We start from the raw sequence: 14,394 nt of genomic DNA, 5'->3' as shown, positions 1-14,394 counted from the left end.
AAAAACGTGAATAGTAACTTTTTTCTTTTTTCTTCTTTTTCACTTTTTTTTTATTTTCAAGATAACAATCCCAAGATTGATTTTGTTGGACCAAAATCATATCTTGCTTTGATACCAAATGATACAAGAAAGACAACGGAAGACACAAAACACACACCAAATCAGTCCCCAATCTTAAGGATCCGAGGACCAAATGGGGACCTCTCTCAGATTCACTATCTAGAACAAGAAAGAAGAGGATACAAGGTGTTAATACATCAAAACAGCCAGCCAACAACAAGTTTAGCAACACAAGTTGAAGCTCCACAATATTACAATAGCAACAAGAACAAACGGGTTACATTAACAACACAAGAAGCCAAAACAAAAACAAAAAATAAGATAGATAATTAGACAAGTGTTGATGTAGTCTTAACAACCCAAGAGCATATTCCACTCTTGGACCTTTAACACTTCACAAAACAAACACCTAACTCTTACAATTGATACAAGAGAGGCGTCCACTACCCAAGCACCAACGTATCAAGCAAAATGCAACACACAAGAGAATTCACCCTTATGCTATGCCCTAGTTTCGATTGTGGACTCTCTCTCTCTCTCTCTCTAAGAGGAGTGTTCTTTCTTCAACATTCATAAAAAACTACTAACTAAAACCCTACAATGTTCAATTTATATTACATTACAAAATAAAAGACTAAAAGACCCTTTAATGAAAAGGGCTCCAAAAAACAGCCCATGGAGTGTGCTTGGGACGGTTTTGGGTCTCCTTCACACTTAGACTTGCGCACTCTTTACGTGGTTTTAAAAATACTCAAAAAGTGTCCATGATCGTGATCGTACTCATATCACAGTTACTATAATCTGAATATATTATATTAAAAAATACAGATTGAGAATATATTGAGTAATACAACCATGTTAGTACAACAAAAAGGATTTCATAATGGACTCAAATTGGTAAATCAGTGAATGTAAAGAAAACATAAAGTATATCAAAAGTAGCAAAAAGAATTTCATAGTGGATTCAAATTTCTAAAACAATGAATGTAAAGAAAACATAAAATTGCACACTTTTTATTTACATTTACATACAAATTTTGTAACTTCTATTACAATTGTAGTTCGTTAAAAGTATCCAAATTACCTGTTTAACCATTAGTTTGATAATTTCTTCTACTATTACTGTCATATAGCTTAGACAATGGGAGCATGTAAGGTCCATAACCTCATGTTATCATTCATATATAACAAAGAAAAGTGGGAAGGATTAGAAAGCACACATTTTTGCTGGTGCAAATCAGAAGAGCATGTTCTATAATGGCATGTGTGATTTGTTTTTAATGTGTCTCTATCGCAGCAGTGAATGTAAGCACCTCAATGTCAGCTGTTAATCTTCCGTTAACTTATAGCATCCAGATGAATGAAGTAAAGAAATTACAACTGCTATTTTTTAGGTCTAGATTTGAAACCCAAAAGCTAGTTCAAACAAAGGAGGACTGCGATCAGAAAGTAAAATGAAAATAAAATAATGAAGATCCTGCAGTAATCTCAAAAAAGGAGAATTACCTCATGGAGGTAGAGAGACTGTTTTCGAAGGACCATCGACTCAAATGTGGCGACAGATGAGTAACTGACATTATGCATGACAAAAGTAAACCTCCATGATGCTTAGAAGAATTCATTGGAGAGATCAAAGATTTTTCCAACACTATTACTGAGAAGCGAAACAATTATCTTCTTCCACGGCCAGTGAGTTCTAGGTTATCTCTCAATAATATGTTCTCTCAAAATCTTCTCCAAGTTATAAGGTGCTAAATAATTGAGGGGAAAGTAGGGATTTAATAAGAAATCAGATGAACTCATTGTATATATCTGAAATAATAAATCTCAACTTGCAGAAACTTACTGTTATTTTGAAAAACACGAACAGTAGCTTCAGATTCTCGAGCACCATTTATTATAGTGTTGTGGCTAAGAGAATTATTGATAATCAAACCTCCCTGTAAATGACAAAATTAAAAGATAAATATAACCATAAATAGATGAAGAATAACTTTTAGAAACTATTTGTACCTTTCCGATCAAAATAGGAAGTTTGGCTGAATTTGTTACATAACCCATGCCTGTGATAATAGTAGTTGGCTTGCAAACAAAATTAGCTACACATTGTTCCAATTCCATAGGGATGCTTGTGCTACCTGAGAAGAAAAATTTTTAAAAGTCGAGTTCTCTACCCAGAGAAATACAGCAGCAACTTTTGCAAAAGCATGCCTACCTGTATCAACATGGGCACTGCAGGTGCTTAGATAATACTTTTTCAAAGACTCAATGACCCGAGGTGTACAATATTCAATAGCAACAGCAGGAGATATATTACTGCCTCCACATACCTATGACAAAAGGTTGCTTATACCATAAGTCATTTTTCAAGGAATACACTTTCAATCGAATGAGGGAAAATGACTTAATCTTTTACGACTATCTTATCTATAACATAACTTCATATTACATGCTCCAACTAATATTTATATGAATCTTTACGAAAAATAGTTTTCATTCACCAACTGAACATCGGAAAATACTTTCCATAGAAAATGACTTCAGTCATACCAAACACACTCTACGTACTTTTCTATTTTTTCTACCTAAATTATCATCATCTGTGTATTAAAACACATCCCAGCTATCAATCATTCTATTTTCCTACTTCAGTCTATCATCATCGCTCAAGTATAATAGGGTACCAATATTTAATTAAGGTGTGTTTAACACATAGATGGTGATAATACAGGATTGACATTAATGTGTATTGTGTTGTTTATGATTTCTCTATATATTTTGTTGCAGTAATCCAACCAAGGTTTCAATAAACTAAATATTTGACCATCATTTCGAATTGGTTATGTTAATATGTTTTGTTTGTGTTTTAGAATATTGTCCAAATCTTTTCAATTTTAAGAACAGATTTTCTATTTCAACCAACTCTCAGGTATACCAAAAATCTCAAATAATTTTATCTTTAAACGCAAAAAATTGGTAGAACTGCGCGCATAGACAAAGAAAGTAATATGATATTGGTATTCTACAGTATATTCATCCTAAGGAGAATAGATTTGTATATGTCAACTTATTCATTCCATTTTGATAAGTAGGATGTATCAAAAGTTGGCTCCCCAAACTTTTGTACAATGTATAAGTAATTGGTATGGAGTATAACTATAATCTTTGTTCAGTTGGGAGAAACCTGGATTTGGCTTTAGATTACTTCAACTCATCTCTCTTACTGCTCGATCTAATGAAATTATTCCACTTTTAGTAAGGGAGAAATGTAAATTAGCCTTGACAGGAGCAGATAGATTCTGTGATGCATACCGAATTAAAAAAAAAGTACAAATCTCAGAATAATAGATCACTAAGCACCATTTGATCCAAATATTGATGATTATTACTTCTCGATGGCATCAGTAAGACCTGATATTGCATACTGAGCAAATGTAAATGAAGAAGCCCACGGTGTCGAGAAGTCATCGCTTTCATACGCTAGTAAAACTTCAAAATCCTTGTTGTGAATAATGGATCTGAACATTTGCAGTTAGAACACACAATAGGATATATCCATATATTGAACCATCAATTTGATTTCATCACTTATATTAGCAGTATACAATAAAGTGCCAAGTGCAATTGCTTTATCAGAGTCCAAGTGTTTGTCCAGATTCCTTTCAAGAAATTCCTGCAGCTTAGCCTACAATTGAGGAATGTAAATTTTACTTTTCAAGAAAACAATATGCGTTTTCAGAACTCTTCAATTGAGCATGCTACAAGAAATGATGTCTAAATCTACATTTACTCGGCTGCTGATGAATGTAATGCTCAGATTCAATGGCAAGAAACTCCATAAGCCAGCAACAAAACAAATAAAACTGAGCATAAATGATAGTTCAAACCCATTTTTCATAATGTAATAGTAATTGAAACCAGATAGAACTTCAACATTGATTGAAAATGTTCAAGTGAGACAACTTAATTGCATTAATGATGACATTGTTATAATAAAGAATAAAAAAATAGAAACTAAACGTTATAACAATATGACAATGAAGAAAATCATATTGATAATTGAGAATATGTAAACCTTTACCATATAGCTTTTATAGACTTTGGTAGAAAAGAAACTTTAAAGCACATCCCAGATTTCTTTTCAATAATTAGTACTTGCCAAGCCTTTGAGGAAATAAAGATTCATCATCCGATTGAGTTTCAAGCCAATGCATCAAATATTCAACATATTTTGGAGCTGAAACTTTAATAGGCTTCTTAATCTGTACACCATCAGCCCACTTATAGTCATACTTGAAACTCTTGTTATTATCATTGGACAGACAATCCACCGCATCAAACCAAGCGTCAGGAGGACTACATATTGGTTGTCCAAATCAATTCTACAAGTAATGATGGTATAAAGTGTGTGAAGTAAAAACCAATGCTTGCAATAAACAATCAGAAGCTAACTTTCAATGTATTTTTATTATTGTTCGTGAATATATGTAAACTTGACAAAGCTAATATATTTCTTTAGTTCACTAACAATATTGTACAACTCGACACACTATAACATATTATATATAGAGCCTTGGTTGTATATCTATAATTCATTCACATATTGGTTGTATATCTATAATTCATTCACATACATACTACCCCAAAAAATATTATTTACTTGTAAAAGTTGTCAGATCTATTTTTGAAGAAGATTGATGGAGAACAGGAGAGTCAACCATTTCTGTGAAGCCATTATGAACCACAAAAGGTGCAACACCTTGAAATTATCAAAAGGTTTTACATATTGCATCTTCTTGTTGGTTATGAATGGCACTTGGTTGCTGCTGCATCGAAAATATTATACTAACATTTAAGCAACACACTAAACTTCACATATAACAAAATGAGAAATAAGCTTTCCTTGGCTGGTCGTGTATTCATCAAAAAAAATTTAAAGTTTTAAAAGAGCAGGAAGAATTAGATTATGGAATAAACTAAAGTTTAGGAGAGGTAGAGGTCATATACTTCTATAAACTAAAGTTTAGGAGATGTAGAGGTCATACACTAAATTTTGCAGATGTTTTTTCTAAAGGATGAAGAGGTTATATTTTCATGTGAATGCTTTTTGTATAATTTCTTCGTACACTATATTATATGTAGAATGATCATTCGTATCATCTATGGTAGGCGGTCGTATTAAAATTTTGTCGTTTTTTGAATTTTTTGCTCTGGATAAAGCAATATAAAGTTGTCCATGTGAGAAAACTGGTTCACGTAATTAAATTCTAACAAATTCTATTGTTTGACCTTGAGACTTATTTATTGTCATCGCAAAATATAATTGAATTGAAAATTATGTTCGTTTAAAAGCAACAGGCATATTTTCATCTGTTGATGTCATTAATGGTATTTTTGAAATAAATACATGTATATTTTTTTAGCCGCCGCTAGCAATAGTAGCACTAATGATATGTTTGTTAAAATTATGACATATTAATTATGTTCCATTACATAATACTTCAGAAGGATTTAAATTTTGCAGTAATATAACTGGACAATCTTTTTTCAAAGTTAACTTGTATGGGGTAAATTAGCAGAATTTAAGGTGTGTAAAAAATCTTCAAATTGACATTGGTCACCTGGTTCTATAGTTTCATCGATTGCAGTATAAACTTGAGCATTATTAGGAAGATGGTGTATTAGCATGTCATTAATTTCATTAACAAAGTCATTTTTGGTAGTTAAAATAACTCGTGCCATCATACAACATGGAGCTGAGAAGAATGTATTTATGTTGGGGCAAGTTTCTTTGAATAATTAATTTAGGAATTCTATCTCATTTGTAAAAAGAATGATAAAATTTGGAGAAATTTGAATTTTATTGTTGTTGTTGATTGGTTCTTGTCCATTTCCAATTCGCATTAGATATTCACAGAAAGTAGGATCTTTTTTTGCTCGCATGTTTTCTGATAGGAATAACTTTTGAAGTTGATTCCAAATATCACAATATAGTAGGCTTTCACGTACGAAGTCTTCTCTTTTTTCACTGCGAACAACGGGTAGTGTTTGTCTAAAGTCTCCTCCAAAGATGATGAATTTTCTACCAAATAGGCATGTTTTACCTGTTAAGTCCTTTAAAAGCATATTAAAAGCTTGTATCATTTTATTTTTGGCCATTGATACTGCATCCCAAATAATTAATTTTGAATCTCGAATCAGAGATGCTAATGGACTCTGTTTACTAATGTCGCAAGTGAAGTTGCTATCAATATTAATTGGAATTTTGAATCGTGAGTGTGCCGTTCAACCTCCAGGGGGAATTGAATCTGCAACACCTGGGAGTTGGTAAGGCAACAAATCCTTTTGATTTTACATTTGCTAATAAAGCTCTATATAAAAATATTTTTCCAGTTCCTCCTGGACTGTCAACAATAAAAGCTCCTGATTTATTAGAATATACTCTATCAAGTATTGTATTGTATGCTACTTTTTGGTGTATGTTTAACTTTTTCTATAATAGTAGATCTTCTACACTTACTATTATGTTTCTTTTGAAGAGAACATCTTTTGTTTCTGTAGTTATTCTGGAAGGTGTAATATTTTTGGGAACAAAGTTGAATTCTTTTATGTTGTGTCTCATTGACTGTAAACCTTCGTTAATATGATTTATAACTGGATGTCGAATATCTTTTGTTGCCATATTAGGAATTTTCTCATAATCTTCAGACATTGACTCTTCAAATATTTTCCATAACTCTTTTGGATTAACAGGATTGCAGTAGACTAATAGTGTGGCAAATAGACTTCTTAAGTTGTAAGGCATTTGATAGCCTGCAGCTTCGTACATAGACTCTATTAAACTTTTATTTGAATGTAGTAAGCCTCTTTTCTCTGCAGCTTCTCTGAATGTATCATAGCATGTTTCATTAACTCATCGGAGATCTTCATATGATTTAGGTCCCTTTACATTTGTCAAAAGTAGTCGAAGGTAGTATCATTCTCCTTCTGTTGGATGACATATGACAATTCTACCAATGACATTACTGTGTCATTGTCGATGTGACCACATTCTGTCTGTTGCTGACCACACAAAATTTTGGGAAAAGTCTTTATACAATAAGTTCAATTCCATAGTATGTTTATTGATTTTATTCATCTAAAAAAATTTAGTTAACATTGTTTTCCTTATCATTGGATTATTCAAAATTTGATCAACACTTTGGTTACTTTTGAAAGATACATATTGATTTCCTTTTAGATGTAATTGAAGTTGGTATACAGTCGGTGTCATTTCACTGATAGCGAAAGCAAACAAACATCATGCGGCCTCGAGAGGAGAAACCCATCTGACAGATTGGTATGCTTTTATTTCGTCTACTTCTATACTTGAGTCACCATTATATAAGTGAAATGCAATTTTATCATGTCCTTTACGAATACATTTATAGATGTATTTGACTACCTTAATGCCTGAACATACTTCAACATTAATATGACAGCTAAATTTACGTAGCAAATAGGGATTGTAAGGTACAACCCAAGTATTGTCAATTTTGTATTGTTTAAGTTCTATAGGTGTTTTTATTTTTCATCTTTTGTAAATAGGGCATGAATTTTTTCCCTTCATTGTTTGTTCTGAAAGTTCTTTAGGGTATTTAAATTTGCAAGTATTTCTTTTCTTGCAAGAACACATTGGATTTAAATATCCTCAAGGACCATGAATCATATGTTTAGTTAGCAGACCATATAAGTCTTGATCTTTACAATCAGACAGTTCAGCGCAAACAATTTTATCATAAGCCTCTGGTGATAATAATTTGTCTTTGTCTGTAAGTATAATAAGAAAATGTGCATGGGGAAGACCTCATTTTTGAAACTTTATTGTGTACATTAATGCTGCGACTTTTCCAAATATGTTCTTTTTTAATATATGTTTTTTAAGTTCTTCTACTTTTTCTTTAAAAACTCGACTGACTAAATCGGGTTTATTTTGAACTTCATTAGTTGTCAATAGATGTTCTTGTATTTCAGGCCAGGAAGGATTGCAAGTCATTGTCAAAAATATGTCAGGTTTCTCCAATTCTTGTACTAAAGCAATAGCATCCATATATCGATGACGCATGTCTCTTGGACCTCCTATGAAACTTGCAGGTAAAATTCGTCCTTTTTTAATATTTGAAGCATCTCTTTCTCCATGCCTTAATATATCAATAATTCCTTGTAGTACTTCAATTCTAAATAGATTTTGATTAAATGAAAAGAAATCTAATCGTTGTGTCTCAAGTTTTATGTATTGGTCAACTATATATTGCTGGAACACCCTTCCAGAATGTAAAGTTGCATTTTTTTTGTCTTATTTGAAGTTTATAGCAATAATATTCACTACAAGACACATTTTGTCTCTTCTTGCTTCCCTTTGACAGAACTTCAGATTCAATGTCAAGTAGCCCTTCAATTGAATCCATGTTTATTACACTTGGTAGTTGCTCACTTTCACAATAAAGTTGGTGATTTGAAATATCATAACTTTGTGTCATCTTTTTAATACTCGAATTCCATCCATTTTCACCTTGAGGGAATAACAATGGATATTGTAATGGATCATATCATCCGTAGTAGTAATTGATCAATTGTGAATTTTCTTTGTGGGTGTATATTCGAATATGTGGTGTGGAAACTTTGTTATTTGATTCTTCTTCTATCCATATTGCCTCTATTTTAGATACAGTCTGTAAATTGTACGTTCGTTGATCTAAACCAGAGTTTGATTTAAGCGCAATGTAGAATTCCGATAATTTTGGAATGTTTGCTAAAGACTTTAGAAAGATAGTATATGGATTAATTTTCATTATATCCATCAACTTTTTCACAATTAATTCACTTAAATTTGTTGGCAAAGCAATTCTGTTTGTTATATCATTTTCATTGTCATAAAAATATAATTATAAATTTTTAGGTCTTTGATTAGCAGGAACTAAATCCTCAATAAAGTGGTATATTTATTCCTACACTCTAAATGTATATATCCCATGATCTCTCTTGGCTAGGTTTTTGTCATAATTTACTCCAAGAAAGGTGAATGCAAACATATATTGTATGTTCTACTGTAGGTACGAAAATGTTTGCATTCTTCAGTGTTACCTTGAAATAGATTTTGTAATTCCTTTGGCATGTGGAAAGAAGTCAGTTTAATTGACCTTTTATCGCAACAAAATTTGGGTGGTTCATATTGAAATCTTTTTGCTTCGCATCTCCGTAAGGTTGATCCTAGTATTCCAAAGTCAGTAGTCAGAGACATAACATGCATAAAATTAGTTACAAATCTTCGATTCCATTCGACTTACCTACTTCAAAGATAGAGGTGCGGGTTGTTATCTGTGTGATGGTAGAAGCATGTCCTACAAAGTGGTCGAAGAGAAAGTTGCATAAATGTAGTACATCAATCTACGTGTGAAGATATATGTATACATGTCAAAGCGAGAGTAAAATAATATTTAGGTCTCTGAACTTCATCTGTAGGTGATAGAGGAGTGGAAATTGAGTCGAAATTTGAGTCTTCATTATGACGGTCAGTTTTCGATAACGACATTATATTATTTGACTATTCTAAAAGTTTGCATTTTTTTTATTTACCTCTTCTAGCTTGTTGTTATGATAGAAGTAGTTGTTTTCTTTTCGGTGCCATTTGCGAATATCTATTACGCCGTAGCATATTTCTATGCAGACGTTGTTGTTCTTTTACATTTTTAGCTTCCTTGAGTACATCAAAATTGCTTGTCGACATTCCTGTTACAAGAACAATATACCAATTTAAATTTTTGTTTCGGGAAGAACAATGAAAAGTGGCCTAACAAAAATGACAACTGTAGAACTATCACAACATTCTTGGAGGAATTATTTATAGTTGATCATGTACTCAATAACTCTTATTTTTTCACCACACGTTTTGTTGAAAACAATTCCTTTATTAACGGTGTATTAACACTCCAATTGGTCGAAGCAGTTGAGGTATATTCACAAGCTGAAAATATTACTATTCGTCGAATAACTACACATGTTAAGGATAACTAATACAAAGTTCATACTAAGTTTACTACTCATGTAAATGTACCTCTATGAGAGGTGTTGTTCCATATACTATACTGTTTAAGGTTAAGACAACTTAAAATTGTCACCAAGACAGACAGAAAAAAATATAAAAAAAATTTAATCACTAACATATTCATGTGAACTTTATGGTAAAAAAATATAAAAAAAAATTAATCACTAACATATTCATGTGAACTTTATGGTAGATCTTCACACATGGTTATTACACAATACACTTTTTTTATTAACTGTTAACAAAACACTACAAAGAAACATATTGCCTTTTTTCTCATCTAGTAATGACCGATAGAATGGTAGTGATACGCAAGAGGTAGAGATAAGGGATTTTAGATACTTTTTCCAAGTTATTGGCCTAATTGAGTTGAATGTTTGGGTGGGGAAGTATAGTTGGAGCAATGGTCATGTTTTTCATGTACTACAAAGTGGTGGAAGAGAAAATTGTGTAAATATAGTACATCAATATACGTACTTAATACATCAACTTACGTATTAAGATACATATATACATGTCAAAGAGGGAGTAAAAGAATATTTAGGTGTCTGCTCTTCATCTCTCAGCGTGGGAAGAGTGGGAATTGAGCCAAAAATTGAGTTTTCATCATAATTTTCAACTTCTGATAACGACCTTGTATTATTTGACTGTTGCAAAAGCCTATGCTTTCTTGATTCAGCTCTTCTTGCTTGCTGTTATGACAGAAGTAGTTATTTTTTTTCAATGTCATTTGTGCATATCTATTATGCCGTAGCATATTTCTATGGAGACGCTGTTGTTCTTTGGAATTTTTAGCTTCTTGCAATCCATCTAAATTACTTGTCGGCAATCCTGTTGCAACAACTTTTCAATACTATTGAAGCAAACAGTACAATTTGCTTTATTTTGAAAGTTTTGTATTCTCCAAAATTCTTTAGAGGAAACTAATTTAAGCTGGTAACATGAATTTGCAATTGAAGATACATATCGTTAGCTAGCAGTGTGGAGCACGGAATAAGTAATGGGGTGATAGAGAATTGGTCAATTTTCCAGCCATATATCAAACATTTTAAGGGCATTAGTTTTGATAATGATATAACAATTTCTAATAGAAGAGAAAGTAGATAAAATTTAACACAAACAAAAGTAAAAAAATGTATCTATTCTAGGTACTTATAAATCCAAATATACAGACTTCATTACCGTGACGATTCAGCTGTCAAAAGAGATTATCCTTCTTGAAGATGCAAGTTAAAATTTTCCCCAAAAAGGGATGTACTTTTAAAATTCTTAGAGAGTAGTACAACCACCTATGAACGGTGTATCTTTGAAGTTTACCTCACCGAGTTTAACGGCCTATGATTATTCTGAGGAATGTAATAACAAATTTAGCAGAAGTTAAGGAAGCAAAAATCAATCAAAATTCCCAATTTATTCCTTAGCAGAAGTTAAAGAAGCAAAAATCAATCAAAATCCCCAATTTTTTCAAAGCTATTTTTTTTGCTAAGAAAAGAATTCACCAATAGAAGTCCAAAATAACGAATTTAGCAGAAGTTAAGAAAGCAAAAATCAATCAACAAGCCCAATTTTTTCCTTAGCATAAGTTAAGCAAGCAAAAATCAATCAAAATCACCCTTTTTTTCGAAATTATTTTCTTTGTTAAGAACAGAATTCAGCATCACCAATAGAAATAAAAAAGGAAGCACTTACCACAAGTAAGGAAGTAAAAATCAATCTAAATCCCCGATTTTTTTAGGCCCTATTTTCTTTCAATTTTTTTCGGAGGTCTTTTCTTTTGTGGTAAAGAAAGAGGAAGTAAATTTTTGGTAAGTCATTAAAGGCAAAGGAACGGAACACAACAACAACAACAACAACAACAAATCCAGTAAATTCCCACATCGTGGGGTCTGGAGAGGGTAGAGTTTACGCAGTCCATACCACTACCTCTAAGGAGGTAGAGAGACTGTTTTCGATAAACCCCCGGCTCAAGACAAAGGACAGTTTATAAAACATCAAAAGTATGAAACACGATAAAAATAACATAGGTACGACATCCACACAAAATTGTACATTTTCAAACAAATGACACAGAGGCCCTCCTATCTACTGACTACGACTCATTCACCCACATTAGCCCTCTACCCTAATATTTTTCCTCCATACCTTCCTATCCAGGGTCATGTCCTAAGTCAGTTGTAATCGCTCCAAGTCACGTTTAATTACTTTCCTCCAGTATCTCTTCGGTCTACCCCTACCCCGCTTGAAACCATCCAAGGCCAACCTCTCACACCTACGAACTGAGGCATCCGTGCCCCTCCTCATCATATGACCAAACCATCTCAACTTCACTTTCCGTATTTTATCCGCCATCTTTAACTTTTGGATATGAGAATTCTTAACCGGCCAACACTCCACTCCATAAAAGCATAGCTGGCTAAACTACAACACGTGGAAAGAATAGTTACCATATATATTTTGTATGTATTGTTGATTATTGTTAGATTATATTTAGCAAAAACTCTTCATAATTACTCAAATACCCTTTCATATAAGACAAAATAGTCTAAATGTTGGTACCATCATACAATGTTGCTGGTACAACTCCATAATGCATTGATGATCCTTGAATGGTACCATTATACCATGCTGTTGGTAAAACACCATAATTCAGTGATGGTCCTTCTCTTGTTAGTTTATAATATATAGTAATATATATATATTCATGCTTTAGATGTTCAATTTTAGTCACACTGCATGACTTGTTAAACCTACACCAAATGGTAAAAGTTAACATAAATCTTCTTATGTACACAATCTTTTACTATTATGATATCATGAGTTAATTTTTGAAATCATTATAACATCGAACTTCAACCACTTCATGATTCTTGATTGATAAGAAAAAAAGGAATGTAGAAAAACTTGAGTGTGGAGCCAAATTAGTTCTCCAGATATATTTATTTGAGCCCATTTTAAATCTCAATCACAAAATAAGATATTTATTTCACAAGTAAAAGTTTTTTTCCTTGTATTGCCACTCTCATCCACATACACACACATATATATAAAGTGTGAAGACCCTTAGAAAAGTGATTTAAATTTTTTACCCTTCATTAAAAGACTCTTCTTTAGACAAAATTGTCTTTTCACTATTTTTTAATTTATTATTTAATTATTTTTTATTATATTAACTAGACTTTCTAAAATATATGGAAGGAGAGTTAATTAATATTTTTTTCTACTAGACTTCCTAAAATACATGGCACTCCTAAAATATATGGTAGGAGAATTAATTAATAAAGTGTGAATACTCTTAGAAAAGTGATTTGAACTTTTTACCCTTCATTAAAAGACTCTTCTTTAGACAAAACTATCTTTTCACTATTTTTTTAATTTATTATTTAATTATTTTTTATTATACTAACTAGACTTCCTAAAATATATGGGTCTCCTAAAATGTATGGTAGGAGAGTTAATCAATATTTTTCTTTCTACTAGACTTCCTAAAATATATGGCACTCCTAAAATATATGGTAGGATAATTAATTAATATTTTTCTTTCGATTGTTCAATTACAAAAATACTCCTAAAATAGAACTCTATCAAGGAAATACTTCTATAAATATTGAGATGTATGTAAAACTAGAGAACAAATCGGTTTGCCTATTGGGAGAATATGATTGATGCTCATCTAACTTGATTCTATTACATGTCTAGATGGTGGATTCTTGATTTTCTAACCCTCAACTTCTTCACTATTTTTGTTAGCATAATAGATTCAACATTTGTGTATATATATATCTTCTTTGTTTTCATTCAAAATCATTCTTTAGGGTCAAAATTTTTGTTCAGACAAGAATAAGTTAGATCAAAATCGAAGCTTTGTGATTACTATTATATTTTTTTATATATTTTACAGGCCGTAGATTAATGTCGGTTGGCTTTGAAGAATTTCTTGTGTTAAGGTTAGGTTTAGTTGTATTGTTTTGATATCTTTTCTCTAATTTTATAGCTAGTTGATTAATCAAGTTATTCTTCTTTACATTATCTGATATAACAAATATTAAATCTTAAAAGCTTTCTAAAATTTTGATCAACCGGTGAAGTTTTTAGACTTTTTCTTTTCAAAACAACCTTTTTAATAAAACTATATTCATATACAACTCCTATATGATTTGTATTAGATATATATTATTTGTATTATATTAGAATACTACTAAATTTTATCAAAAATAAGAAAAGAATTTTGCCAAAAATAGATTTGTATTGCA

General features: G+C 31.6%; 1 pseudogene; it reads right to left on the bottom strand.

Annotated features, from left to right (window-relative positions):
* Nucleotides 1-6,889, bottom strand: part of LOC107876744 — a 13,273-nt pseudogene extending 6,384 nt beyond the window's left edge.
* Between the last annotated feature and the right edge of the window lie 7,505 nt (nt 6,890-14,394).

This window comes from Capsicum annuum, chromosome 7 (genome assembly GCF_002878395.1).
Source record: "Capsicum annuum cultivar UCD-10X-F1 chromosome 7, UCD10Xv1.1, whole genome shotgun sequence".
Taxonomy (NCBI): domain Eukaryota; kingdom Viridiplantae; phylum Streptophyta; class Magnoliopsida; order Solanales; family Solanaceae; genus Capsicum; species Capsicum annuum.
This window is presented reverse-complemented; position numbering and strand designations above follow the sequence as displayed.